The sequence below is a fragment of the Vipera ursinii genome, assembly GCF_947247035.1.
Source record: "Vipera ursinii genome assembly, chromosome: 2".
In the NCBI taxonomy this organism is placed as follows: Eukaryota; Metazoa; Chordata; class Lepidosauria; order Squamata; family Viperidae; genus Vipera; species Vipera ursinii.
Window position 1 is genome coordinate 15575049 of NC_139513.1, and position 5251 is coordinate 15580299.

The 5251-nt window shown below is 38.1% G+C and overlaps 1 long non-coding RNA gene across 1 annotated transcript; it reads left to right on the forward strand.

Moving 5' to 3' along the window:
• Nucleotides 1-1783: 1783 nt before the first annotated feature.
• On the forward strand, nucleotides 1784-4963 carry LOC310634486. Its single transcript, XR_014491241.1, has 2 exons — nucleotides 1784-1937; nucleotides 2037-4963. It is a non-coding gene; the product is annotated as an uncharacterized lncRNA (long non-coding RNA).
• The last annotated feature ends 288 nt before the right edge of the window (nucleotides 4964-5251 follow it).

Sequence of the window (5251 nt, forward strand, 5' to 3'; positions counted from 1 at the left end):
TTTTCTGATATTATACCTAATAAAAAGAGTTCTGGTTTAAAATCTACATGTTTCCCTAATGTCTTTTCTAACCAAGCATGTCTTTTCCCCACTTTCTTTGCTTTAACACAAGGCCATCACATATGGTAATACAGGCCAGGTGTTTGATTATATTTCCAACATTTACTGGACATATTTTTAATCATTTTTGCTAAGCTAGCAGGTGGTAAATGCCATCTATAGAACATTTTATGTCAGTTTTCTTTATAAGAACTTGCCATGGTCAATTTATAATTTCTTTCCCAAAGATTTTGTCATTTCTCTAATTCTATATTATATCCAAAGTTTTCTGCCCACTGTATCATTGTTTCTTTCACTTGTTCATCCTCCATTTTTGAATTTAATAGAAAGTTCTATAGTTTCTTAATCAGTTTTTTATCAGAGGTCAACAGAGGTCTGATCAAACATTGTCTGTTCTTTATAAAAGTCATATATTTTCGCATCTTTATCATAGCTCGATTGAATCTGAAAGTAAGGCCACCATGATAATACAGTACCCTGGTCTACAAGCTCTTGTTTAGATTTTAATTTCCCTTCGGTATCCAAAATATCTTTATATGTCCATTTTTTTCATATTTCACTAGAAATATGAAAGCCATCGTTGAAAGACATCCTGGGATTCTTAAATAGATTTTAGCTTTTAGCTTTTCCCACACAAGAAGTAGCATATTTCTTATATAATGATTTTGAAATTATCTATGAATCTTATTCTTCTCATACCATAGAAATGCATGCCATGTACGTTGCGGATCATGTCCTTTTAGATATAACAGTCTTTTATGTCTGAGATTCATCCGTTCTTTTAGCCATATTAAGACGCATGCTTGTTAATATAAGACCCAGTCTGGTAATCCATATCCTCCATTTTCTTTGGATTCTTGTAGAATTTTCAGTTTAATTCCGGCTTTCCTTCCTTGCCAAATAAATTTCAAAATCAAAGTATTTAAATCATCAAAAAAATTGTTCTCTATTTTTATAGGTGCTGTTTGGAACAAGAAGAGCAGTTTTGGTAAACTATTCATTTTCACAGTAGCTATTCTTCCTAACGCTGATACTTGTAAGTTTTTCCATTTTTCTAGATCTAATTTTATTTGATTAAGTAATTTTATGTAGTTATCTTTTATTGTTACACATCTTGCTTTTAGGTATATTCTCAAATATTTAACTTTCTTAACTATTTCAAAATACATTTTTTTCTGACAATTCTGTTTGCTTAGATGTAAAGTTTTTAACTATAAGTTTTGTTTTTTCTCTATTTAACTTCAATCCTGCTACTTCTCCAAATTTCTTAATCATTTTCAATAGTTTAGGAGTTGTCTCCAATGGTTCTTCTGTGATAAATACCAAGTCATCTGCAAATGCTTGTAATTTATAGTTTCATCTTTTATTTCCATGTCTGATCTTCCTTTTCCAGTGTCAATAGAAATAGCAATGGGGATAACATACATCCTTGTCTAGTGCCTTTCTTTATTGCTATTATCAATATTTTTTTATTTATCATCATTTCCACCATTAAAATTCTTTCTTCTAGGTCCCTTCCAACTCTTACTCTGTTATCCATCAGTGAAAGCCCCCACATCTCTAAAATTAGCTCAAAAGCTTACACTGTAAATAATTTTGGGACATTTTTCCAGGCTTGAAAGACATAGATCTTCTTCATATATACTTTTGTAGGAGTGTGTATCTGTATTTCTCTCTCTATGCATATATCTGCAATTATATAATGTATCTCCATCACTTCCAGATGTATTTGATGATAACCCTTTGTATTGCTAAGGATTTGTGATTGACCGAAGTCAACAAGAAATTTTACCCAAATCAACAACTGAATTTGATTGAATGGATATTTGAACATGGATGTCGGTAGTCTTCCATGTATTAGATGAATCTTAAATAACGTAAGAGATTATTCTAGCATTGTAGCATGCTTGCTTTTTCATTGTTTTTTTCTCTAACCATTTTATAAACAAAGTTACACTTTTCTTTGAATCTTATAGAAAAGAGAATGAGAAGAAGAGCACTCTGGACAACTAAGAATAACAAGCAACATTGAAAAGGATAGAAAATCGAGCCAGAAATCGAAATATCTTCCATTTCCTTCAGAAAACCACACAATTCTCCTCCTCCTCCAGCAGATCTAAGAAAAAAAGAGAAAATCAAGAAAGATTTCAAGCTGGAATAAGTAGATTATGTAGAACTCAAGCATAGTTTACATGAAAAATCAAAGGAGATTATTTTTCATTCAGCAAAAGAGAGAAATATCTGGAAGTCAGTTGAAGGAAAAGGTCAGTAGGAAATTCACGTAGAGCAGAGAGTCATGCAGGCCTCACCATGTGAAGAAGAAAAAAGCTTGAATGAAAGCACCAGTAAACAAGGGATTGTCCATATTTTTGACTTCCTCAAGAATATCAGCTGTGGAATAACTGTACTTGTGTCTATGGTTGGAAAAGCACACATTCCAAATCACTACTGATTATGCACGAACAGAGTCACACAGGAGAAAATCATCTGATTGTGGCAAAAGCTTTGATCAGAACAGCTTCCTCGTCCTTCATGGAAGGACCCACAGAAGAGATAAGCCATAAAAGCACTCCCAATGCAGTAAATGTTGTAGTAAGCATGGCAACGTGGTGATACATCAGATGACTCACAACAGGGAGAAAATCTAGGACTCTACTGATTGTATGAAAGTTTCATTAGAAATTTCCATGTCATGAGACACCAAAGGACTCACACAGGAGAGAAACCTTTTCAGCGTCCTGATTGTGGAAAAACTTTCAGTGAGAATTCCAACCTGATGATACACCAGTGGACTCACACAGGAGAAATGTACCCTTTGAATGTACTGATTGTGGGAAATTTTTCAGTCAGAATTTCCACCTGGTTACTCTCATAGAAATGAAAGTGTATGAGTGCCCTGTTTGTGGGAAAAAATTCAAGCAGAATTCATACCTGGTGATACACCAAAGGACTCACACAGGGGAGAAACCATTCGAATGTCCTGATTGTGGAAAAAGTTTCAGTCAGAATTCTCAGCTCATGAGACACCAGAGTACTTACACAGGAGAGAAATTGTTTGAATGTCCTATCTGTGGAAAAAGTTTCAGTCACAGGTCCAGCCTGGTGACACACCAGAGGACACACAGGAGAGAAACCGTTTGAATGTCCTGAATGTGGGAAAAGTTTCAGTCACAGTTGCAGCCTGCTGATACAGCAGAAGACACACACAGGAGAGAAACCCTTTGAATGTTCTATCTGTGGAAAAAGTTTCAGTCACAAGTCCAGCCTACTGACCCACCAGAGGACTCACACAGGACACAAATCTTTTGAATGTCCTGATTGTGGAATCATCTGATTGTGGCAAAAGCTTTGGTCAGAACAGCTCCTTTATGGTTCACGGAAGGACCCATACAAGAGAGAGGCCATAAAAGCACTCCCAATGCGGTAAATGATGTAGTAAGCATGGCAACGTGGTGACACATCAGAGAACTCACAACAGAAAAAATGTATGACTGTACTGATTGTGTGAAAGTTTCATTAGAATTTTCCATGCCATGAGACACCATAGGACTCACACAGGAAAGAAACTCATTGAATCTTCTGATTGTAGAAATAGTTTCAGTCAGAATTCCCAGCTCAGGAGACACCAAAGGACTCACACAGTACAGAAACCATTTGTCCTAATTGTGGGAAAAGTTTTAGTCAGAATTCCCACCTGGTGATACACCAGAATACTCACACAGGAGAGAAACCATATAAATGTCCTGAATTTGGGAAAAGTTTCAGTCGGAGTTGCAGCCTGCTGATACACCACAGAACTCACACAGGAGAGAAATCCTCTGAATGTCCTGATTGTGGAAAAAGTTTCAGTCAGAATTTCAACCTTGTGAAACACCAGAGGACTCAGGAGAGAAACTCCAGAATGTGGGAAAAGTTTCAGGTGTGATTCCAACTTTGTGAAGCACCAGAAGACTCGCACAGGAGAGAAGCCATATGGATGTCCAGATTGTGGGAAAAATTTCAATCAGAATTGCCAACCCTTGTGTTCCCCCAGTACTTTCCCTACTCCAAGGGTTTCTATAGGCTTTTCCCCAGTGTTACTTGATCTTTGCAGTCTCTAGGCCTGACTCTCACCCCACCAGGCTTCAGACCCATCTCCTTCTTAACTTTTGAATATATCTGAATCTCACGTTGGGGAAGGAGTGGAGGACACAAATCCCTTGGCCTCGTGACTGTGTCCTAGAAGCAGCCGTCATTTTCAATGAGCCCTGGATTCATCCCTGGGCCATGCGGTGGACCTCTGGAGGCAGATCCCATTTTGCCACACCGTCTTTACCGTCACACAGAAAATTGACAAAACTCTCTGTTTTGCTACCTTAAGAGGAGGGGGAAAACGTACAGTAGAAAATGTTTTATTTTAAAAGAGTATTATGTTGGAATTATCAGTAGCTTTTGCCAAGGGAAAAATGGGTATTGTTGTGATTCAGCGTCAGCCTGTGGTTTTGGCAGCTGAATCGGACAATTCTGAGGAGGTGGAGGAGGAGGAGGAGGGGTTTGGAGAGCCTTTCGTTGCAGATGCATCGCAGAGCTCTCAGCCAGGCCCCTCCCGTCTTGTTCCTCCTCAGACCCAGCTGTGTGAGCCTGAAAGATTAGACGAAGACGATCCACAGCTGGCTTTGTTCAAGGACACTGGAAGCAGGAGGCAGACAAGCAGGAGTAAACAAAAGAAGGCAATGGGGCACCTCAGGAGGAGGCAAAGAGAAGCCACGCCCTGAGACTGTTGTTTAAAAGGGGAATGTGTGGGAGGTGCTGGTTGCTGAAGGCAACCGTTTGAAAAGCTTCTGATATAGTCTCGGTCTGTATTTGTTTTACTCTGTTTTGAACTGTTTCGTTTAGTTTTTGCAAATAAATTTGTTTGGCTTAATTCCAGCCTATTGAATATAACAAAGGGGTTGTCCCTGACATTTCTGCAGGGCCGGTTGTAGGCTGGAACAGAACAGGTATTTTCAGTGCTGCTATGAATGTTAGGGCAAGGCAAGTCGCTCAGAGATGCCTCAAACTGCGAGGTTGGCAGCGATTAAGTTTAATAATAAATGAATTTAATAATGAAAAGACAATATAAAGCTCATTTCCCAACTCTTAATCAGTGATGAGAACTCCACACATACAGTGGGTTTCTAACACGCTACAATTGTTAACTTGTAATGTGTCT